The sequence below is a fragment of the Pelobates fuscus genome, chromosome 2 (assembly GCF_036172605.1).
Source record: "Pelobates fuscus isolate aPelFus1 chromosome 2, aPelFus1.pri, whole genome shotgun sequence".
NCBI classification, from domain to species: domain Eukaryota; kingdom Metazoa; phylum Chordata; class Amphibia; order Anura; family Pelobatidae; genus Pelobates; species Pelobates fuscus.
This window is the reverse complement of record NC_086318.1, coordinates 287,624,268-287,644,324: the sequence shown is the minus strand read 5'-3', so window position 1 is coordinate 287,644,324 and position 20,057 is coordinate 287,624,268. Positions and strand designations below refer to the sequence as shown.

General features: G+C 42.2%; 63 pseudogenes; all 63 read left to right on the top strand.

The window, feature by feature from the left end:
- The first annotated feature begins 19 nt into the window (after positions 1 to 19).
- LOC134595709 (5S ribosomal RNA) lies at positions 20 to 138 on the top strand (annotated as a pseudogene).
- A 134-nt stretch (positions 139 to 272) lies between these two features.
- On the top strand, positions 273 to 391 carry LOC134596388 (5S ribosomal RNA; annotated as a pseudogene).
- Positions 392 to 616: 225 nt separating this feature from the next.
- On the top strand, positions 617 to 735 carry LOC134588657 (5S ribosomal RNA; annotated as a pseudogene).
- A 386-nt stretch (positions 736 to 1,121) lies between these two features.
- On the top strand, positions 1,122 to 1,240 carry LOC134593942 (5S ribosomal RNA; annotated as a pseudogene).
- A 134-nt stretch (positions 1,241 to 1,374) lies between these two features.
- Positions 1,375 to 1,493, top strand: LOC134594532 (5S ribosomal RNA; annotated as a pseudogene).
- Positions 1,494 to 1,870: 377 nt separating this feature from the next.
- LOC134596387 (5S ribosomal RNA) lies at positions 1,871 to 1,989 on the top strand (annotated as a pseudogene).
- Positions 1,990 to 2,214: 225 nt separating this feature from the next.
- On the top strand, positions 2,215 to 2,333 carry LOC134597971 (5S ribosomal RNA; annotated as a pseudogene).
- Positions 2,334 to 2,801: 468 nt separating this feature from the next.
- Positions 2,802 to 2,920, top strand: LOC134594652 (5S ribosomal RNA; annotated as a pseudogene).
- A 134-nt stretch (positions 2,921 to 3,054) lies between these two features.
- On the top strand, positions 3,055 to 3,173 carry LOC134596452 (5S ribosomal RNA; annotated as a pseudogene).
- A 225-nt stretch (positions 3,174 to 3,398) lies between these two features.
- Positions 3,399 to 3,517, top strand: LOC134588987 (5S ribosomal RNA; annotated as a pseudogene).
- A 377-nt stretch (positions 3,518 to 3,894) lies between these two features.
- LOC134587838 (5S ribosomal RNA) lies at positions 3,895 to 4,013 on the top strand (annotated as a pseudogene).
- Positions 4,014 to 4,147: 134 nt separating this feature from the next.
- Positions 4,148 to 4,266, top strand: LOC134593940 (5S ribosomal RNA; annotated as a pseudogene).
- Positions 4,267 to 4,400: 134 nt separating this feature from the next.
- On the top strand, positions 4,401 to 4,519 carry LOC134595048 (5S ribosomal RNA; annotated as a pseudogene).
- A 134-nt stretch (positions 4,520 to 4,653) lies between these two features.
- Positions 4,654 to 4,772, top strand: LOC134593939 (5S ribosomal RNA; annotated as a pseudogene).
- Positions 4,773 to 4,906: 134 nt separating this feature from the next.
- On the top strand, positions 4,907 to 5,025 carry LOC134595560 (5S ribosomal RNA; annotated as a pseudogene).
- Positions 5,026 to 5,159: 134 nt separating this feature from the next.
- LOC134597332 (5S ribosomal RNA) lies at positions 5,160 to 5,278 on the top strand (annotated as a pseudogene).
- A 134-nt stretch (positions 5,279 to 5,412) lies between these two features.
- Positions 5,413 to 5,531, top strand: LOC134595047 (5S ribosomal RNA; annotated as a pseudogene).
- A 225-nt stretch (positions 5,532 to 5,756) lies between these two features.
- Positions 5,757 to 5,875, top strand: LOC134596451 (5S ribosomal RNA; annotated as a pseudogene).
- Positions 5,876 to 6,100: 225 nt separating this feature from the next.
- On the top strand, positions 6,101 to 6,219 carry LOC134589496 (5S ribosomal RNA; annotated as a pseudogene).
- Positions 6,220 to 6,353: 134 nt separating this feature from the next.
- Positions 6,354 to 6,472, top strand: LOC134598052 (5S ribosomal RNA; annotated as a pseudogene).
- Positions 6,473 to 6,606: 134 nt separating this feature from the next.
- LOC134596949 (5S ribosomal RNA) lies at positions 6,607 to 6,725 on the top strand (annotated as a pseudogene).
- Positions 6,726 to 6,859: 134 nt separating this feature from the next.
- On the top strand, positions 6,860 to 6,978 carry LOC134594651 (5S ribosomal RNA; annotated as a pseudogene).
- A 134-nt stretch (positions 6,979 to 7,112) lies between these two features.
- LOC134596059 (5S ribosomal RNA) lies at positions 7,113 to 7,231 on the top strand (annotated as a pseudogene).
- A 134-nt stretch (positions 7,232 to 7,365) lies between these two features.
- LOC134597575 (5S ribosomal RNA) lies at positions 7,366 to 7,484 on the top strand (annotated as a pseudogene).
- Positions 7,485 to 7,618: 134 nt separating this feature from the next.
- On the top strand, positions 7,619 to 7,737 carry LOC134588848 (5S ribosomal RNA; annotated as a pseudogene).
- A 134-nt stretch (positions 7,738 to 7,871) lies between these two features.
- On the top strand, positions 7,872 to 7,990 carry LOC134587762 (5S ribosomal RNA; annotated as a pseudogene).
- Positions 7,991 to 8,124: 134 nt separating this feature from the next.
- On the top strand, positions 8,125 to 8,243 carry LOC134591923 (5S ribosomal RNA; annotated as a pseudogene).
- A 468-nt stretch (positions 8,244 to 8,711) lies between these two features.
- On the top strand, positions 8,712 to 8,830 carry LOC134595813 (5S ribosomal RNA; annotated as a pseudogene).
- A 134-nt stretch (positions 8,831 to 8,964) lies between these two features.
- On the top strand, positions 8,965 to 9,083 carry LOC134593938 (5S ribosomal RNA; annotated as a pseudogene).
- Positions 9,084 to 9,217: 134 nt separating this feature from the next.
- Positions 9,218 to 9,336, top strand: LOC134595046 (5S ribosomal RNA; annotated as a pseudogene).
- A 134-nt stretch (positions 9,337 to 9,470) lies between these two features.
- LOC134595708 (5S ribosomal RNA) lies at positions 9,471 to 9,589 on the top strand (annotated as a pseudogene).
- Positions 9,590 to 9,723: 134 nt separating this feature from the next.
- On the top strand, positions 9,724 to 9,842 carry LOC134598008 (5S ribosomal RNA; annotated as a pseudogene).
- A 225-nt stretch (positions 9,843 to 10,067) lies between these two features.
- LOC134589072 (5S ribosomal RNA) lies at positions 10,068 to 10,186 on the top strand (annotated as a pseudogene).
- A 386-nt stretch (positions 10,187 to 10,572) lies between these two features.
- LOC134593937 (5S ribosomal RNA) lies at positions 10,573 to 10,691 on the top strand (annotated as a pseudogene).
- Positions 10,692 to 10,825: 134 nt separating this feature from the next.
- On the top strand, positions 10,826 to 10,944 carry LOC134594530 (5S ribosomal RNA; annotated as a pseudogene).
- A 377-nt stretch (positions 10,945 to 11,321) lies between these two features.
- LOC134596386 (5S ribosomal RNA) lies at positions 11,322 to 11,440 on the top strand (annotated as a pseudogene).
- A 225-nt stretch (positions 11,441 to 11,665) lies between these two features.
- LOC134588656 (5S ribosomal RNA) lies at positions 11,666 to 11,784 on the top strand (annotated as a pseudogene).
- Positions 11,785 to 12,170: 386 nt separating this feature from the next.
- LOC134598007 (5S ribosomal RNA) lies at positions 12,171 to 12,289 on the top strand (annotated as a pseudogene).
- Positions 12,290 to 12,514: 225 nt separating this feature from the next.
- LOC134588655 (5S ribosomal RNA) lies at positions 12,515 to 12,633 on the top strand (annotated as a pseudogene).
- Positions 12,634 to 13,019: 386 nt separating this feature from the next.
- LOC134593936 (5S ribosomal RNA) lies at positions 13,020 to 13,138 on the top strand (annotated as a pseudogene).
- A 134-nt stretch (positions 13,139 to 13,272) lies between these two features.
- On the top strand, positions 13,273 to 13,391 carry LOC134594529 (5S ribosomal RNA; annotated as a pseudogene).
- Positions 13,392 to 13,768: 377 nt separating this feature from the next.
- LOC134596384 (5S ribosomal RNA) lies at positions 13,769 to 13,887 on the top strand (annotated as a pseudogene).
- Positions 13,888 to 14,112: 225 nt separating this feature from the next.
- LOC134588653 (5S ribosomal RNA) lies at positions 14,113 to 14,231 on the top strand (annotated as a pseudogene).
- A 386-nt stretch (positions 14,232 to 14,617) lies between these two features.
- Positions 14,618 to 14,736, top strand: LOC134597970 (5S ribosomal RNA; annotated as a pseudogene).
- A 468-nt stretch (positions 14,737 to 15,204) lies between these two features.
- On the top strand, positions 15,205 to 15,323 carry LOC134597292 (5S ribosomal RNA; annotated as a pseudogene).
- A 134-nt stretch (positions 15,324 to 15,457) lies between these two features.
- On the top strand, positions 15,458 to 15,576 carry LOC134595530 (5S ribosomal RNA; annotated as a pseudogene).
- Positions 15,577 to 15,710: 134 nt separating this feature from the next.
- On the top strand, positions 15,711 to 15,829 carry LOC134593935 (5S ribosomal RNA; annotated as a pseudogene).
- Positions 15,830 to 15,963: 134 nt separating this feature from the next.
- LOC134589341 (5S ribosomal RNA) lies at positions 15,964 to 16,081 on the top strand (annotated as a pseudogene).
- Positions 16,082 to 16,215: 134 nt separating this feature from the next.
- LOC134593934 (5S ribosomal RNA) lies at positions 16,216 to 16,334 on the top strand (annotated as a pseudogene).
- Positions 16,335 to 16,468: 134 nt separating this feature from the next.
- On the top strand, positions 16,469 to 16,587 carry LOC134595493 (5S ribosomal RNA; annotated as a pseudogene).
- A 225-nt stretch (positions 16,588 to 16,812) lies between these two features.
- Positions 16,813 to 16,931, top strand: LOC134597291 (5S ribosomal RNA; annotated as a pseudogene).
- Positions 16,932 to 17,064: 133 nt separating this feature from the next.
- Positions 17,065 to 17,183, top strand: LOC134595529 (5S ribosomal RNA; annotated as a pseudogene).
- Positions 17,184 to 17,317: 134 nt separating this feature from the next.
- LOC134593932 (5S ribosomal RNA) lies at positions 17,318 to 17,436 on the top strand (annotated as a pseudogene).
- Positions 17,437 to 17,570: 134 nt separating this feature from the next.
- LOC134596923 (5S ribosomal RNA) lies at positions 17,571 to 17,689 on the top strand (annotated as a pseudogene).
- Positions 17,690 to 17,823: 134 nt separating this feature from the next.
- Positions 17,824 to 17,942, top strand: LOC134598315 (5S ribosomal RNA; annotated as a pseudogene).
- Positions 17,943 to 18,076: 134 nt separating this feature from the next.
- LOC134589340 (5S ribosomal RNA) lies at positions 18,077 to 18,194 on the top strand (annotated as a pseudogene).
- Positions 18,195 to 18,328: 134 nt separating this feature from the next.
- Positions 18,329 to 18,447, top strand: LOC134588618 (5S ribosomal RNA; annotated as a pseudogene).
- A 225-nt stretch (positions 18,448 to 18,672) lies between these two features.
- On the top strand, positions 18,673 to 18,791 carry LOC134595161 (5S ribosomal RNA; annotated as a pseudogene).
- Positions 18,792 to 18,926: 135 nt separating this feature from the next.
- Positions 18,927 to 19,045, top strand: LOC134598256 (5S ribosomal RNA; annotated as a pseudogene).
- A 134-nt stretch (positions 19,046 to 19,179) lies between these two features.
- On the top strand, positions 19,180 to 19,298 carry LOC134595772 (5S ribosomal RNA; annotated as a pseudogene).
- A 134-nt stretch (positions 19,299 to 19,432) lies between these two features.
- On the top strand, positions 19,433 to 19,551 carry LOC134597421 (5S ribosomal RNA; annotated as a pseudogene).
- Positions 19,552 to 19,684: 133 nt separating this feature from the next.
- Positions 19,685 to 19,803, top strand: LOC134595442 (5S ribosomal RNA; annotated as a pseudogene).
- Positions 19,804 to 19,937: 134 nt separating this feature from the next.
- On the top strand, positions 19,938 to 20,056 carry LOC134594238 (5S ribosomal RNA; annotated as a pseudogene).
- Position 20,057: the final 1 nt, after the last annotated feature.

Here is a 20,057-nt window from a genome sequence, read left to right as displayed (position 1 = left end):
ATTGCATTCTCTTAATTTCACTTACGGCCATACCAGTCTGAAAATGCCTGAACTCGTCAGATCTCGGAAGCCATCCAGACTCGGGCCTGGTTAGTACTTGTATGGGAGACCAACTAGGAACCTCAGGTGCCGTAAGCTTTTGTTTATTTCTTTTTTGCATTATGATGTCATAATCAGACCACTTTTTTCCCTATCCAGAAGCGTCTTGTCTTTTGTCGCAACCAGAGTTTGATATTCTACCAACATTAACGAGATCACATTCTCTTAACTTCACTTACGGCCATACCAGTCTGAAAATGCCTGATCTCGTCAGATCTCGGAAGCCATCCAGATTTGGGCCTGCTTAGTACTTGTATGGGAGACCAACTAGGAACCTCAGGTGCTGTAAGCTTTTGTTTATTTCTTTTTTGCATTATGATGTCATAATCAGACCACTTTTTTCCCTATGGGAGACCAACTAGGAACCTCAGGTGCCGTAAGCTTTTGTTTATTTATTTTTTGCATTATGATGTCATAATCAGACCACTTTTTTCCCTATCCAGAAGCGTCTTGTCTTTTGTCGCAACCAGAGTTTGATATTCTACCAACATTAGCGAGATCGCATTCTCTTACTTTCACTTACGGACATACCAGTCTGAAAATGCCTGATCTCGTCAGATTTCGGAAGCCATCCAGACTCGGGTCTGGTTAGTACTTGTATGGGAGACCAACTAGGAACCTCAGGTGCCGTAAGCTTTTGTTTATTTCTTTTTTGCATTATGATGTCATAATCAGACCACTTTTTTCCCTATCCAGAAGCGTCTTGTCTTTTGTCGCAACCAGAGTTTGATATTCTACCAACATTAGCGAGATCGCATTCTCTTAATTTCAGTTACGGCAATACCAGTCTGAAAATGCCTGATCTCGTCAGACCTCGGAAGCCATCCAGACTCGGTCTGGTTAGTACTTGTATGGGAGACCAACTAGGAACTTCAGGTGCCGTAAGCTTTTGTTTATTTCTTTTTTGCATTATGATGTCATAATCAGACCACTTTTTTCCCTATCCAGAAGCGTCTTGTCTTTTGTCGCAACCAGAGTTTGATATTCTACCAACATCAGCGAGATCGCATTCTCTTAATTTCACTTACGGCCATACCAGTCTGAAAATGCCTGATCTCGTCAGATCTCGGAAGCCATCCAGACTCGGGCCTGGTTAGTACTTGTATGGGAGACCAACTAGGAACCTCAGGTGCCGTAAGCTTTTGTTTATTTCTTTTTTGCATTATGATGTCATAATCAGACCACTTTTTTCCCTATCCAGAAGCGTCTTGTCTTTTGTCGCAACCAGAGTTTGATATTCTACCAACATTAGCGAGATCGCATTCTCTTAATTTCACTTACGGCCATACCAGTCTGAAAATGCCTGATCTCGTTAGATCTCGGAAGCCATCCAGACTCGGGCCTGGTTAGTACTTGTATGGGAGACCAACTAGGAACCTCAGGTGCCGTAAGCTTTTGTTTATTTCTTTTTTGCATTATGATGTCATAATCAGACCACTTTTTTCCCTATCCAGAAGCGTCTTGTCTTTTGTCGCAACCAGAGTTTGATATTCTACCAACATTAGCGAGATCGCATTCTCTTAATTTCACTTACGGCCATACCAGTCTGAAAATGCCAGATCTCGGAAGCCATCCAGACTCGGGCCTGGTTAGTACTTGTATGGGAGACCAACTAGGAACCTCAGGTGCCGTAAGCTTTTGTTTATTTATTTTTTGCATTATGATGTCATAATCAGACCACTTTTTTCCCTATCCAGAAGCGTCTTGTCTTTTGTCGCAACCAGAGTTTGATATTCTACCAACATTAACGAGATCACATTCTCTTAACTTCACTTACGGCCATACCAGTCTGAAAATGCCTGATCTCGTCAGATCTCGGAAGCCATCCAGATTTGGGCCTGCTTAGTACTTGTATGGGAGACCAACTAGGAACCTCAGGTGCTGTAAGCTTTTGTTTATTTCTTTTTTGCATTATGATGTCATAATCAGACCACTTTTTTCCCTATGGGAGACCAACTAGGAACCTCAGGTGCCGTAAGCTTTTGTTTATTTATTTTTTGCATTATGATGTCATAATCAGACCACTTTTTTCCCTATCCAGAAGCGTCTTGTCTTTTGTCGCAACCAGAGTTTGATATTCTACCAACATTAGCGAGATCGCATTCTCTTAATTTCACTTACGGCCATACCAGTCTGAAAATGCCTGATCTCGTTAGATCTCGGAAGCCATCCAGACTCGGGCCTGGTTAGTACTTGTATGGGAGAACAACTAGGAACCTCAGGTGCCGTAAGCTTTTGTTTATTTCTTTTTTGCATTATGATGTCATAATCAGACCACTTTTTTCCCTATCCAGAAGCGTCTTGTCTTTTGTCGCAACCAGAGTTTGATATTCTACCAACATTAGCGAGATCGCATTCTCTTAATTTCACTTACGGCCATACCAGTCTGAAAATGCCAGATCTCGGAAGCCATCCAGACTCGGGCCTGGTTAGTACTTGTATGGGAGACCAACTAGGAACCTCAGGTGCCGTAAGCTTTTGTTTATTTCTTTTTTGCATTATGATGTCATAATCAGACCACTTTTTTCCCTATGGGAGACCAACTAGGAACCTCAGGTGCCGTAAGCTTTTGTTTATTTCTTTTTTGCATTATGATGTCATAATCAGACCACTTTTTTCCCTATCCAGAAGCGTCTTGTCTTTTGTCGCAACCAGAGTTTGATATTCTACCAACATTAGCGAGATCGCATTCTCTTAATTTCCCTTACGGCCATACCAGTCTGAAAATGCCTGATCTCGTCAGATCTCGGAAGCCATCCAGACTCGGGCCTGGTTAGTACTTGTATGGGAGACCAACTAGGAACCTCAGGTGCCGTAAGCTTTTGTTTATTTATTTTTTGCATTATGATGTCATAATCAGACCACTTTTTTCCCTATCCAGAAGCGTCTTGTCTTTTGTCGCAACCAGAGTTTGATATTCTACCAACATTAGCGAGATCGCATTCGCTTAATTTCACTTACGGCCATACCAGTCTGAAAATGCCTGATCTTGTCAGATCTCGGAAGCCATCCAGACTCGGGCCTGGTTAGTACTTGTATGGGAGACCAACTAGGAACCTCAGGTGCCGTAAGCTTTTGTTTATTTCTTTTTTGCATTATGATGTCATAATCAGACCACTTTTTTCCCTATGGGAGGCCAACTAGCAACCTCAGGTGCCGTAAGCTTTTGTTTATTTCTTTTTTGCATTATGATGTCATAATCAGACCACTTTTTTCCCTATCCAGAAGCGTCTTGTCTTTTGTCGCAACCAGAGTTTGATATTCTACCAATATTAGCGAGATCGCATTCTCTTAATTTCACTTACGGCCATACCAGTCTGAAAATGTATGATCTCGTCAGATCTCGGAAGCCATCCAGACTTGGGCCTGGTTAGTACTTGTATGCGAGACCAACTAGGAACCTCAGGTGCCGTAAGCTTTTGTTTATTTATTTTTTGCATTATGATTTCATAATCAGACCACTTTTTTCCCTATCCAGAAGCGTCTTGTCTTTTGTCGCAACCAGAGTTTGATATTCTACCAACATTAGTGAGATCGCATTCTCTTAATTTCACTTACGGCCATACCAGTCTGAAAATGCCAGATCTCGGAAGCCATCCAGACTCGGGCCTGGTTAGTACTTGTATGGGAGACCAACTAGGAACCTCAGGTGCCGTAAGCTTTTGTTTATTTCTTTTTTGCATTATGATGTCATAATCAGACCACTTTTTTCCCTATCCAGAAGCATCTTGTCTTTTGTCGCAACCAGAGTTTGATATTCTACCAACATTAGCGAGATCGCATTCTCTTCATTTCACTTACAGCCATACCAGTCTGAAAATGCCTGATCTTGTCAGATCTCGGAAGCCATCCAGACTCGGGCCTGGTTAGTACTTGTATGGGAGACCAACTAGGAACCTCAGGTGCCGTAAGCTTTTGTTTATTTCTTTTTTGCATTATGATGTCATAATCAAACCACTTTTTTCCCTATCCAGAAGCATCTTGTCTTTTGTCGCAACCAGAGTTTGATATTCTACCAACATTAGCGAGATCGCATTCTCTTAATTTCACTTACGGCCATACCAGTCTGAAAATGCCTGATCTCGTCAGATCTCGGAAGCCATCCAGACTCGGGCCTGGTTAGTACTTGTATGGGAGACCAACTAGGAACCTCAGGTGCCGTAAGCTTTTGTTTATTTCTTTTTTGCATTATGATGTCATAATCAGACCACTTTTTTCCCTATCCAGAAGCGTCTTGTCTTTTGTCGCAACCAGAGTTTGATATTCTACCAACATTAACGAGATCGCATTCTCTTAACTTCACTTACGGCCATACCAGTCTGAAAATGCCTGATCTCGTCAGATCTCGGAAGCCATCCAGATTTGGGCCTGGTTAGTACTTGTATGGGAGACCAACTAGGAACCTCAGGTGCCGTAAGCTTTTGTTTATTTCTTTTTTGCATTATGATGTCATAATCAGACCACTTTTTTCCCTATCCAGAAGCGTCTTGTCTTTTGTCGCAACCAGAGTTTGATATTCTACCAACATTAGCGAGATCGCATTCACTTAATTTCACTTACGGCCATACCAGTCTGAAAATGCCTGATCTCGTCAGATCTCGGAAGCCATCCAGACTCGGGCCTGGTTAGTACTTGTATGGGAGACCAACTAGGAACCTCAGGTGCCGTAAGCTTTTGTTTATTTCTTTTTTGCATTATGATGTCATAATCAGACCACTTTTTTCCCTATCCAGAAGCGTCATGTCTTTTGTCGCAACCAGAGTTTGATATTCTACCAACATTAACGAGATCGCATTCTCTTAACTTCACTTACGGCCATACCAGTCTGAAAATGCCTGATCTCGTCAGATCTCGGAAGCCATCCAGATTTGGGCCTGGTTAGTACTTGTATGGGAGACCAACTAGGAACCACAGGTGCCGTAAGCTTTTGTTTATTTATTTTTTGCATTATGATGTCATAATCAGACCACTTTTTGCCCTATCCAGAAGCGTCTTGTCTTTTGTCGCAACCAGAGTTTGATATTCTACCAACATTAGCGAGATTGCATTCTCTTAATTTCACTTACGGCCATACCAGTCTGAAAATGCCTGATCTCGTCAGATCTCGGAAGCCATCCAGACTCGTGCCTGGTTAGTACTTGTATGGGAGACCAACTAGGAACCTCAGGTGCCGTAAGCTTTTGTTTATTTCTTTTTTGCATTATGATGTCATAATCAGACCACTTTTTTCCCTATCCAGAAGCGTCTTGTCTTTGTTCGCAACCAGAGTTTGATATTCTACCAACATTAACGAGATCGCATTCTCTTAACTTCACTTACGGCCATACCAGTCTGAAAATGCCTGATCTCGTCAGATCTCGGAAGCCATCCAGATTTGGGCCTGGTTAGTACTTGTATGGGAGACCAACTAGGAACCTCAGGTGCCGTAAGCTTTTGTTTATTTCTTTTTTGCATTATGATGTCATAATCAGACCACTTTTTTCCCTATGGGAGACCAACTAGGAACCTCAGGTGCCGTAAGCTTTTGTTTATTTATTTTTTGCATTATGATGTCATAATCAGACCACTTTTTTCCCTATCCAGAAGCGTCTTGTCTTTTGTCGCAACCAGAGTTTGATATTCTACCAACATTAGCGAGATCGCATTCGCTTAATTTCACTTACGGCCATACCAGTCTGAAAATGCCTGATCTTGTCAGATCTCGGAAGCCATCCAGACTCGGGCCTGGTTAGTACTTGTATGGGAGACCAACTAGGAACCTCAGGTGCCGTAAGCTTTTGTTTATTTCTTTTTTGCATTATGATGTCATAATCAGACCACTTTTTTCCCTATGGGAGACCAACTAGCAACCTCAGGTGCCGTAAGCTTTTGTTTATTTCTTTTTTGCATTATGATGTCATAATCAGACCACTTTTTTCCCTATCCAGAAGCGTCTTGTCTTTTGTCGCAACCAGAGTTTGATATTCTACCAACATTAGTGAGATCGCATTCTCTTAATTTCACTTACGGCCATACCAGTCTGAAAATGCCTGATCTCGTCAGATCTCGGAAGCCATTCAGACTCGGGCCTGGTTAGTACTTGTATGGGAGACCAACTAGGAACCTCAGGTGCCGTAAGCTTTTGTTTATTTCTTTTTTGCATTATGATGTCATAATCAGACCACTTTTTTCCCTATCCAGAAGCGTCTTGTCTTTTGTCGCAACCAGAGTTTGATATTCTACCAATATTAGCGAGATCGCATTCTCTTAATTTCACTTACGGCCATACCAGTCTGAAAATGCCTGATCTCGTCAGATCTCGGAAGCCATCCAGACATGGGCCTGGTTAGTACTTGTATGCGAGACCAACTAGGAACCTCAGGTGCCGTAAGCTTTTGTTTATTTCTTTTTTGCATTATGATTTCATAATCAGACCACTTTTTTCCCTATCCAGAAGCGTCTTGTCTTTTGTCGCAACCAGAGTTTGATATTCTACCAACATTAGCGAGATCGCATTCTCTTAATTTCACTTACGGCCATACCAGTCTGAAAATGCCTGATCTCGTCAGATCTCGGAAGCCATCCAGACTCGAGCCTGGTTAGTACTTGTATGGGAGACCAACTAGGAACCTCAGGTGCCGTAAGCTTTTGTTTATTTCTTTTTTGCATTATGATGTCATAATCAGACCACTTTTTTCCCTATCCAGAAGCGTCTTGTCTTTTGTCGCAACCAGAGTTTGATATTCTACCAACATTAGCGAGATCGCATTCTCTTAATTTCCCTTACGGCCATACCAGTCTGAAAATGCCTGATCTCGTCAGATCTCGGAAGCCATCCAGACTCGGGCCTGGTTAGTACTTGTATGGGAGACCAACTAGGAACCTCAGGTGCCGTAAGCTTTTGTTTATTTATTTTTTGCATTATGATGTCATAATCAGACCACTTTTTTCCCTATCCAGAAGCATCTTGTCTTTTGTCGCAACCAGAGTTTGATATTCTACCAACATTAGCGAGATCGCATTCTCTTAATTTCACTTACGGCCATACCAGTCTGAAAATGCCTGATCTCGTCAGATCTTGGAAGCCATCCAGACTCGGGCCTGGTTAGTACTTGTATGGGAGACCAACTAGGAACCTCAGGTGCCGTAAGCTTTTGTTTATTTCTTTTTTGAATTATGATGTCATAATCAGACCACTTTTTTCCCTATCCAGAAGCGTCTTGTCTTTTGTCGCAACCAGAGTTTGATATTCTACCAACATTAGCGAGATCGCATTCTCTTAATTTCACTTACGGCCATACCAGTCTGAAAATGCCTGATCTTGTCAGATCTCGGAAGCCATCCAGACTTGGGCCTGGTTAGTACTTGTATGGGAGACCAACTAGGAACCTCAGGTGCCGTAAACTTTTGTTTATTTCTTTTTTGCATTATGATGTCATAATCAGACCACTTTTTTCCCTATCCAGAAGCGTCTTGTCTTTTGTCGCAACCAGAGTTTGATATTCTACCAACATTAGCGAGATCGCATTCTTTTAATTTCACTTACGGCCATACCAGTCTGAAAATGCTTAATCTCGTCAGATCTCGGAAGCCATCCAGACTCGGGCCTGGTTAGTAATTGTATGGGAGACCAACTAGGAACCTCAGGTGCCGTAAGCTTTTGTTTATTTCTTTTTTGCATTATGATGTCATAATCAGACCACTTTTTTCCCTATCCAGAAGCGTCTTGTCTTTTGTCGCAACCAGAGTTTGATATTCTACCAACATTAGCGAGATCGCATTCTCTTAATTTCACTTACGGCCATACCAGTCTGAAAATGCCTGATCTCGTCAGATCTCGGAAGCCATCCAGACTTGGGCCTGGTTAGTACTTGTATGGGAGACCAACTAGGAACCTCAGGTGCCGTAAGCTTTTGTTTATTTCTTTTTTGCATTATGATGTCATAATCAGACCACTTTTTTCCCTATCCAGAAGCGTCTTGTCTTTTGTCGCAACCAGAGTTTGATATTCTACCAACATTAGCGAGATCGCATTCTCTTAATTTCGCTTACGGCCATACCAGTCTGAAAATGCCTGATCTCGTCAGATCTCGGAAGCCATCCAGACTCGGGCCTGGTTAGTACTTGTATGGGAGACCAACTAGGAACCTCAGGTGCCGTAAGCTTTTGTTTATTTCTTTTTTGCATTATGATGTCATAATCAGACCACTTTTTTCCCTATCCAGAAGCGTCTTGTCTTTTGTCGCAACCAGAGTTTGATATTCTACCAACATTAGCGAGATCGCATTCTCTTAATTTCACTTACGGCCATACCAGTCTGAAAATGCCAGATCTCGGAAGCCATCCAGACTCGGGCCTGGTTAGTACTTGTATGGGAGACCAACTAGGAACCTCAGGTGCCGTAAGCTTTTGTTTATTTCTTTTTTGCATTATGATGTCATAATCAGACCACTTTTTTCCCTATGGGAGACCAACTAGGAACCTCAGGTGCCGTAAGCTTTTGTTTATTTCTTATTTGCATTATGATGTCATAATCAGACAACTTTTTTCCCTATCCAGAAGCGTCTTGTCTTTTGTCGCAACCAGAGTTTGATATTCTACCAACATTAGCGAGATCGCATTCTCTTAATTTCCCTTACGGCCATACCAGTCTTAAAATGCCTGATCTCGTCAGATCTCGGAAGCCATCCAGACTCGGGCCTGGTTAGTACTTGTATGGGAGACCAACTAGGAACCTCAGGTGCCGTAAGCTTTTGTTTATTTCTTTTTTGCATTATGATGTCATAATCAGACCACTTTTTTCCCTATCCAGAAGCGTCTTGTCTTTTGTCGCAACCAGAGTTTGATATTCTACCAACATTAGCGAGATCGCATTCTCTTAATTTCACTTACGGCCATACCAGTCTGAAAATGCCTGATCTCGTCAGATCTCGGAAGCCATCCAGACTCGGGCCTGGTTAGTACTTGTATGGGAGACCAACTAGGAACCTCAGGTGCCGTAAGCTTTTGTTTATTTCTTTTTTGCATTATGATGTCATAATCAGACCACTTTTTTCCCTATCCAGAAGCGTCTTGTCTTTTGTCGCAACCAGAGTTTGATATTCTACCAACATTAACGAGATCGCATTCTCTTAACTTCACTTACGGCCATACCAGTCTGAAAATGCCTGATCTCGTCAGATCTCGGAAGCCATCCAGATTTGGGCCTGGTTAGTACTTGTATGGGAGACCAACTAGGAACCTCAGGTGCCGTAAGCTTTTGTTTATTTCTTTTTTGCATTATGATGTCATAATCAGACCACTTTTTTCCCTATCCAGAAGCGTCTTGTCTTTTGTCGCAACCAGAGTTTGATATTCTACCAACATTAGCGAGATTGCATTCTCTTAATTTCACTTACGGCCATACCAGTCTGAAAATGCCTGAACTCGTCAGATCTCGGAAGCCATCCAGACTCGGGCCTGGTTAGTACTTGTATGGGAGACCAACTAGGAACCTCAGGTGCCGTAAGCTTTTGTTTATTTCTTTTTTGCATTATGATGTCATAATCAGACCACTTTTTTCCCTATCCAGAAGCGTCTTGTCTTTTGTCGCAACCAGAGTTTGATATTCTACCAACATTAACGAGATCACATTCTCTTAACTTCACTTACGGCCATACCAGTCTGAAAATGCCTGATCTCGTCAGATCTCGAAAGCCATCCAGATTTGGGCCTGCTTAGTACTTGTATGGGAGACCAACTAGGAACCTCAGGTGCTGTAAGCTTTTGTTTATTTCTTTTTTGCATTATGATGTCATAATCAGACCACTTTTTTCCCTATGGGAGACCAACTAGGAACCTCAGGTGCCGTAAGCTTTTGTTTATTTATTTTTTGCATTATGATGTCATAATCAGACCACTTTTTTCCCTATCCAGAAGCGTCTTGTCTTTTGTCGCAACCAGAGTTTGATATTCTACCAACATTAGCGAGATCGCATTCTCTTACTTTCACTTACGGACATACCAGTCTGAAAATGCCTGATCTCGTCAGGTTTCGGAAGCCATCCAGACTCGGGTCTGGTTAGTACTTGTATGGGAGACCAACTAGGAACCTCAGGTGCCGTAAGCTTTTGTTTATTTCTTTTTTGCATTATGATGTCATAATCAGACCACTTTTTTCCCTATCCAGAAGCGTCTTGTCTTTTGTCGCAACCAGAGTTTGATATTCTACCAACATTAGCGAGATCGCATTCTCTTAATTTCAGTTACGGCAATACCAGTCTGAAAATGCCTGATCTCGTCAGACCTCGGAAGCCATCCAGACTCGGTCTGGTTAGTACTTGTATGGGAGACCAACTAGGAACCTCAGGTGCCGTAAGCTTTTGTTTATTTCTTTTTTGCATTATGATGTCATAATCAGACCACTTTTTTCCCTATCCAGAAGCGTCTTGTCTTTTGTCGCAACCAGAGTTTGATATTCTACCAACATCAGCGAGATCGCATTCTCTTAATTTCACTTACGGCCATACCAGTCTGAAAATGCCTGATCTCGTCAGATCTCGGAAGCCATCCAGACTCGGGCCTGGTTAGTACTTGTATGGGAGACCAACTAGGAACCTCAGGTGCCGTAAGCTTTTGTTTATTTCTTTTTTGCATTATGATGTCATAATCAGACCACTTTTTTCCCTATCCAGAAGCGTCTTGTCTTTTGTCGCAACCAGAGTTTGATATTCTACCAACATTAGCGAGATCGCATTCTCTTAATTTCACTTACGGCCATACCAGTCTGAAAATGCCTGATCTCGTTAGATCTCGGAAGCCATCCAGACTCGGGCCTGGTTAGTACTTGTATGGGAGACCAACTAGGAACCTCAGGTGCCGTAAGCTTTTGTTTATTTCTTTTTTGCATTATGATGTCATAATCAGACCACTTTTTTCCCTATCCAGAAGCGTCTTGTCTTTTGTCGCAACCAGAGTTTGATATTCTACCAACATTAGCGAGATCGCATTCTCTTAATTTCACTTACGGCCATACCAGTCTGAAAATGCCAGATCTCGGAAGCCATCCAGACTCGGGCCTGGTTAGTACTTGTATGGGAGACCAACTAGGAACCTCAGGTGCCGTAAGCTTTTGTTTATTTATTTTTTGCATTATGATGTCATAATCAGACCACTTTTTTCCCTATCCAGAAGCGTCTTGTCTTTTGTCGCAACCAGAGTTTGATATTCTACCAACATTAACGAGATCACATTCTCTTAACTTCACTTACGGCCATACCAGTCTGAAAATGCCTGATCTCGTCAGATCTCGGAAGCCATCCAGATTTGGGCCTGCTTAGTACTTGTATGGGAGACCAACTAGGAACCTCAGGTGCTGTAAGCTTTTGTTTATTTCTTTTTTGCATTATGATGTCATAATCAGACCACTTTTTTCCCTATGGGAGACCAACTAGGAACCTCAGGTGCCGTAAGCTTTTGTTTATTTATTTTTTGCATTATGATGTCATAATCAGACCACTTTTTTCCCTATCCAGAAGCGTCTTGTCTTTTGTCGCAACCAGAGTTTGATATTCTACCAACATTAGCGAGATCGCATTCTCTTACTTTCACTTACGGACATACCAGTCTGAAAATGCCTGATCTCGTCAGATTTCGGAAGCCATCCAGACTCGGGTCTGGTTAGTACTTGTATGGGAGACCAACTAGGAACCTCAGGTGCCGTAAGCTTTTGTTTATTTCTTTTTTGCATTATGATGTCATAATCAGACCACTTTTTTCCCTATCCAGAAGCGTCTTGTCTTTTGTCGCAACCAGAGTTTGATATTCTACCAACATTAGCGAGATCGCATTCTCTTAATTTCAGTTACGGCAATACCAGTCTGAAAATGCCTGATCTCGTCAGACCTCGGAAGCCATCCAGACTCGGTCTGGTTAGTACTTGTATGGGAGACCAACTAGGAACCTCAGGTGCTGTAAGCTTTTGTTTATTTCTTTTTTGCATTATGATGTCATAATCAGACCACTTTTTTCCCTATCCAGAAGCGTCTTGTCTTTTGTCGCAACCAGAGTTTGATATTCTACCAACATTAACGAGATCACATTCTCTTAACTTCACTTACGGCCATACCAGTCTGAAAATGCCTGATCTCGTCAGATCTCGAAAGCCATCCAGATTTGGGCCTGCTTAGTACTTGTATGGGAGACCAACTAGGAACCTCAGGTGCTGTAAGCTTTTGTTTATTTCTTTTTTGCATTATGATGTCATAATCAGACCACTTTTTTCCCTATGGGAGACCAACTAGGAACCTCAGGTGCCGTAAGCTTTTGTTTATTTATTTTTTGCATTATGATGTCATAATCAGACCACTTTTTTCCCTATCCAGAAGCGTCTTGTCTTTTGTCGCAACCAGAGTTTGATATTCTACCAACATTAGCGAGATCGCATTCTCTTACTTTCACTTACGGACATACCAGTCTGAAAATGCCTGATCTCGTCAGATTTCGGAAGCCATCCAGACTCGGGTCTGGTTAGTACTTGTATGGGAGACCAACTAGGAACCTCAGGTGCCGTAAGCTTTTGTTTATTTCTTTTTTGCATTATGATGTCATAATCAGACCACTTTTTTCCCTATCCAGAAGCGTCTTGTCTTTTGTCGCAACCAGAGTTTGATATTCTACCAACATTAGCGAGATCGCATTCTCTTAATTTCAGTTACGGCAATACCAGTCTGAAAATGCCTGATCTCGTCAGACCTCGGAAGCCATCCAGACTCGGTCTGGTTAGTACTTGTATGGGAGACCAACTAGGAACCTCAGGTGCCGTAAGCTTTTGTTTATTTCTTTTTTGCATTATGATGTCATAATCAGACCACTTTTTTCCCTATCCAGAAGCGTCTTGTCTTTTGTCGCAACCAGAGTTTGATATTCTACCAACATCAGCGAGATCGCATTCTCTTAATTTCACTTACGGCCATACCAGTCTGAAAATGCCTGATCTCGTCAGATCTCGGAAGCCATCCAGACTCGGGCCTGGTTAGTACTTGTATGGGAGACCAACTAGGAACCTCAGGTGCCGTAAGCTTTTGTTTATTTCTTTTTTGCATTATGATGTCATAATCAGACCACTTTTTTCCCTATCCAGAAGCGTCTTGTCTTTTGTCGCAACCAGAGTTTGATATTCTACCAACATTAGCGAGATCGCATTCTCTTAATTTCACTTACGGCCATACCAGTCTGAAAATGCCTGATCTCGTTAGATCTCGGAAGCCATCCAGACTCGGGCCTGGTTAGTACTTGTATGGGAGACCAACTAGGAACCTCAGGTGCCGTAAGCTTTTGTTTATTTCTTTTTTGCATTATGATGTCATAATCAGACCACTTTTTTCCCTATCCAGAAGCGTCTTGTCTTTTGTCGCAACCAGAGTTTGATATTCTACCAACATTAGCGAGATCGCATTCTCTTAATTTCACTTACGGCCATACCAGTCTGAAAATGCCAGATCTCGGAAGCCATCCAGACTCGGGCCTGGTTAGTACTTGTATGGGAGACCAACTAGGAACCTCAGGTGCCGTAAGCTTTTGTTTATTTATTTTTTGCATTATGATGTCATAATCAGACCACTTTTTTCCCTATCCAGAAGCGTCTTGTCTTTTGTCGCAACCAGAGTTTGATATTCTACCAACATTAACGAGATCACATTCTCTTAACTTCACTTACGGCCATACCAGTCTGAAAATGCCTGATCTCGTCAGATCTCGGAAGCCATCCAGATTTGGGCCTGCTTAGTACTTGTATGGGAGACCAACTAGGAACCTCAGGTGCTGTAAGCTTTTGTTTATTTCTTTTTTGCATTATGATGTCATAATCAGACCACTTTTTTCCCTATGGGAGACCAACTAGGAACCTCAGGTGCCGTAAGCTTTTGTTTATTTATTTTTTGCATTATGATGTCATAATCAGACCACTTTTTTCCCTATCCAGAAGCGTCTTGTCTTTTGTCGCAACCAGAGTTTGATATTCTACCAACATTAGCGAGATCGCATTCTCTTACTTTCACTTACGGACATACCAGTCTGAAAATGCCTGATCTCGTCAGATTTCGGAAGCCATCCAGACTCGGGTCTGGTTAGTACTTGTATGGGAGACCAACTAGGAACCTCAGGTGCCGTAAGCTTTTGTTTATTTCTTTTTTGCATTATGATGTCATAATCAGACCACTTTTTTCCCTATCCAGAAGCGTCTTGTCTTTTGTCGCAACCAGAGTTTGATATTCTACCAACATTAGCGAGATCGCATTCTCTTAATTTCAGTTACGGCAATACCAGTCTGAAAATGCCTGATCTCGTCAGACCTCGGAAGCCATCCAGACTCGGTCTGGTTAGTACTTGTATGGGAGACCAACTAGGAACCTCAGGTGCTGTAAGCTTTTGTTTATTTCTTTTTTGCATTATGATGTCATAATCAGACCACTTTTTTCCCTATCCAGAAGCGTCTTGTCTTTTGTCGCAACCAGAGTTTGATATTCTACCAACATTAGCGAGATCGCATTCTCTTAATTTCACTTACGGCCATACCAGTCTGAAAATGCCTGATCTCGTTAGATCTCGGAAGCCATCCAGACTCGGGCCTGGTTAGTACTTGTATGGGAGAACAACTAGGAACCTCAGGTGCCGTAAGCTTTTGTTTATTTCTTTTTTGCATTATGATGTCATAATCAGACCACTTTTTTCCCTATCCAGAAGCGTCTTGTCTTTTGTCGCAACCAGAGTTTGATATTCTACCAACATTAGCGAGATCGCATTCTCTTAATTTCACTTACGGCCATACCAGTCTGAAAATGCCAGATCTCGGAAGCCATCCAGACTCGGGCCTGGTTAGTACTTGTATGGGAGACCAACTAGGAACCTCAGGTGCCGTAAGCTTTTGTTTATTTCTTTTTTGCATTATGATGTCATAATCAGACCACTTTTTTCCCTATGGGAGACCAACTAGGAACCTCAGGTGCCGTAAGCTTTTGTTTATTTCTTTTTTGCATTATGATGTCATAATCAGACCACTTTTTTCCCTATCCAGAAGCGTCTTGTCTTTTGTCGCAACCAGAGTTTGATATTCTACCAACATTAGCGAGATCGCATTCTCTTAATTTCCCTTACGGCCATACCAGTCTGAAAATGCCTGATCTCGTCAGATCTCGGAAGCCATCCAGACTCAGGCCTGGTTAGTACTTGTATGGGAGACCAACTAGGAACCTCAGGTGCCGTAAGCTTTTGTTTATTTCTTTTTTGCATTATGATGTCATAATCAGACCACTTTTTTCCCCTATCCAGAAGCGTCTTGTCTTTTGTCGCAACCAGAGTTTGATATTCTACCAACATTAGCAGATCGCATTCTCTTAACTTCACTTACGGCCATACCAGTCTTAAAATGCCTGATCTCGTCAGATCTCGGAAGCCATCCAGACTCGGGCCTGGTTAGTACTTGTATGGGAGACCAACTAGGAACCTCAGGTGCTGTAAGCTTTTGTTTATTTCTTTTTTGCATTATGATGTCATAATCAGACCACTTTTTTCCCTATCCAGAAGCGTCTTGTCTTTTGTCGCAACCAGAGTTTGATATTCTACCAACATTAGCGAGATCGCATTCTCTTAATTTCACTTACGGCCATACCAGTCTGAAAATGCCTGATCTCGTCAGATCTCGGAAGCCATCCAGACTCGGGCCTGGTTAGTACTTGTATGGGAGACCAACTAGGAACCTCAGGTGCCGTAAGCTTTTGTTTATTTCTTTTTTGCATTATGATGTCATAATCAGACCACTTTTTTCCCTATCCAGAAGCGTCTTGTCTTTTGTCGCAACCAGAGTTTGATATTCTACCAACATTAGCGAGATCGCATTCTCTTAATTTCAGTTACGGCAATACCAGTCTGAAAATGCCTGATCTCGTCAGATCTCGGAAGCCATCCAGACTCGGTCTGGTTAGTACTTGTATGGGAGACCAACTAGGAACCTCAGGTGCCGTAAGCTTTTGTTTATTTCTTTTTTGCATTATGATGTCATAATCAGACCACTTTTTTCCCTATCCAGAAGCGTCTTGTCTTTTGTCGCAACCAGAGTTTGATATTCTACCAACATTAGCGAGATCGCATTCTCTTAATTTCACTTACGGCCATACCAGTCTGAAAATGCCTGATCTCGTCAGATCTCGGAAGCCATCCAGACTCGGGCCTGGTTAGTACTTGTATGGGAGACCAACTAGGAACCTCAGGTGCCGTAAGCTTTTGTTTATTTCTTTTTTGCATTATGATGTCATAATCAGACCACTTTTTTCCCTATCCAGAAGCGTCTTGTCTTTTGTCGCAACCAGAGTTTGATATTCTACCAACATTAGCGAGATCGCATTCTCTTAATTTCACTTACGGCCATACCAGTCTGAAAATGCCTGATCTCGTCAGATCTCGGAAGCCATCTAGACTCGGGCCTGGTTAGTACTTGTATGGGAGACCAACTAGGAACCTCAGGTGCCGTAAGCTTTTGTTTATTTCTTTTTTGCATTATGATGTCATAATCAGACCACTTTTTTCCCTATGGGAGACCAACTAGGAACCTCAGGTGCCGTAAGCTTTTGTTTATTTCTTTTTTGCATTATGATGTCATAATCAGACCACTTTTTTCCCTATCCAGAAGCGTCTTGTCTTTTGTCGCAACCAGAGTTTGATATTCTACCAACATTAGCGAGATCGCATTCTCTTAATTTCCCTTACGGCCATACCAGTCTGAAAATGCCTGATCTCGTCAGATCTCGGAAGCCATCCAGACTCAGGCCTGGTTAGTACTTGTATGGGAGACCAACTAGGAACCTCAGGTGCCGTAAGCTTTTGTTTATTTCTTTTTTGCATTATGATGTCATAATCAGACCACTTTTTTCCCTATCCAGAAGCGTCTTGTCTTTTGTCGCAACCAGAGTTTGATATTCTAACAACATTAGCAGATCGCATTCTCTTAACTTCACTTACGGCCATACCAGTCTTAAAATGCCTGATCTCGTCAGATCTCGGAAGCCATCCAGACTCGGGCCTGGTTAGTACTTGTATGGGAGACCAACTAGGAACCTCAGGTGCTGTAAGCTTTTGTTTATTTCTTTTTTGCATTATGATGTCATAATCAGACCACTTTTTTCCCTATCCAGAAGCGTCTTGTCTTTTGTCGCAACCAGAGTTTGATATTCTACCAACATTAGCGAGATCGCATTCTCTTAATTTCACTTACGGCCATACCAGTCTGAAAATGCCTGATCTCGTCAGATCTCGGAAGCCATCCAGACTCGGGCCTGGTTAGTACTTGTATGGGAGACCAACTAGGAACCTCAGGTGCCGTAAGCTTTTGTTTATTTCTTTTTTGCATTATGATGTCATAATCAGACCACTTTTTTCCCTATCCAGAAGCGTCTTGTCTTTTGTCGCAACCAGAGTTTGATATTCTACCAACATTAACGAGATCGCATTCTCTTAACTTCAATTACGGCCATACCAGTCTGAAAATGCCTGATCTCGTCAGATCTCGGAAGCCATCCAGATTTGGGCCTGGTTAGTACTTGTATGGGAGACCAACTAGGAACCTCAGGTGCCGTAAGCTTTTGTTTATTTTTTTTTTGCATTATGATGTCATAATCAGACCACTTTTTTCCCTATCCAGAAGCGTCTTGTCTTTTGTCGCAACCAGAGTTTGATATTCTACCAACATTAGCGAGATCGCATTCTCTTACTTTCACTTACGGACATACCAGTCTGAAAATGCCTGATCTCGTCAGATCTCGGAAGCCATCCAGACTCGGGTCTGGTTAGTACTTGTATGGGAGACCAACTAGGAACCTCAGGTGCCGTAAGCTTTTGTTTATTTCTTTTTTGCATTATGATGTCATAATCAGACCACTTTTTTCCCTATCCAGAAGCGTCTTGTCTTTTGTCGCAACCAGAGTTTGATATTCTACCAACATTAGCGAGATCGCATTCTCTTAATTTCAGTTACGGCAATACCAGTCTGAAAATGCCTGATCTCGTCAGATCTCGGAAGCCATCCAGACTCGGTCTGGTTAGTACTTGTATGGGAGACCAACTAGGAACCTCAGGTGCCGTAAGCTTTTGTTTATTTCTTTTTTGCATTATGAAGTCATAATCAGACCACTTTTTTCCCTATCCAGAAGCGTCTTGTCTTTTGTCGCAACCAGAGTTTGATATTCTACCAACATTAGCGAGATCGCATTCTCTTAATTTCACTTACGGCCATACAAGTCTGAAAATGCCTGATCTCGTCAGATCTCGGAAGCCATCCAGACTCAGGCCTTGTTAGTACTTGTATGGGAGACCAACTAGGAACCTCAGGTGCCGTAAGCTTTTGTTTATTTATTTTTTGCATTATGATGTCATAATCAGACCACTTTTTTCCCTATGGGAGACCAACTAGGAACCTCAGGTGCCGTAAGCTTTTGTTTATTTCTTTTTTGCATTATGATGTCATAATCAGACCACTTTTTTCCCTATCCAGAAGCGTCTTGTCTTTTGTCGCAACCAGAGTTTGATATTCTACCAACATTAGCGAGATCGCATTCGCTTAATTTCACTTACGGCCATACCAGTCTGAAAATGCCTGATCTCGTCAGATCTCGAAAGCCATCCAGACTTGGGCCTGGTTAGTACTTGTATGGGAGACCAACTAGGAACCTCAGGTGCCGTAAGCTTTTGTTTATTTCTTTTTTTGCATTATGATGTCATAATCAGACCACTTTTTTCCCTATGCAGAAGCGTCTTGTCTTTTGTCGCAACCAGAGTTTGATATTCTACCAACATTAGCGAGATCGCATTCTCTTAATTTCACTTACAGCCATACCAGTCTGAAAATGCCTGATCTCGTCAGATCTCGGAAGCCATCCAGACTCGGGCCTGGTTAGTAGTTGTATGGGAGACCAACTAGGAACCTCAGGTGCCGTAAGCTTTTGTTTATTTCTTTTTTGCATTATGATGTCATAATCAGATCACTTTTTTCACTATCCAGAAGCGTCTTGTCTTTTGTCGCAACCAGAGTTTGATATTCTACCAACATTAGCGAGATCGCATTCTCTTAATTTCACTTACGGCCATACCAGTCTGAAAATGCCTGATCTCATCAGATCTCGGAAGCCATCCAGACTCGGGCCTGGTTAGTACTTGTATGGGAGACCAACTAGGAGCCTCAGGTGCCGTATGCTTTTGTTTATTTCTTTTTTGCATTATGATGTCATAATCAGACCACTTTTTTCCCTATCCAGAAGCGTCTTGTCTTTTGTCGCAACCAGAGTTTGATATTCTACCAACATTAGCGAGATCGCATTCTCTTACTTTCACTTACGGACATACCAGTCTGAAAATGCCTGATCTCGTCAGATCTCAGAAGCCATCCAGACTCGGGTCTGGTTAGTACTTGTATGGGAGACCAACTAGGAACCTCAGGTGCCGTAAGCTTTTGTTTATTTCTTTTTGCATTATGATGTCATAATCAGACCACTTTTTTCCCTATCCAGAAGCGTCTTGTCTTTTGTCGCAACCAGAGTTTGATATTCTACCAACATTAGCGAGATCGCATTCTCTTAATTTCACTTACGGCCATACTAGTCTGAAAATGCCTGATCTCGTCAGATCTCGGAAGCCATCCAGACTCGGGCCTGGTTAGTACTTGTATGGGAGACCAACTAGGAACCTCAGGTGCCGTAAGCTTTTGTTTATTTCTTTTTTGCATTATGATGTCATAATCAGACCACTTTTTTCCCTATCCAGAAGCGTCTTGTCTTTTGTCGCAACCAGAGTTTGATATTCTACCAACATTAGCGAGATCGAATTCTCTTAGTATCCCTTACGGCCATACCAGTCTGAAAATGCCTGATCTCGTTAGATCTCAGAAGCCATCCAGACTCGGGCCTGGTTAGTACTTGTATGGGAGACCAACTAGGAACCTCAGGTGCCGTAAGCTT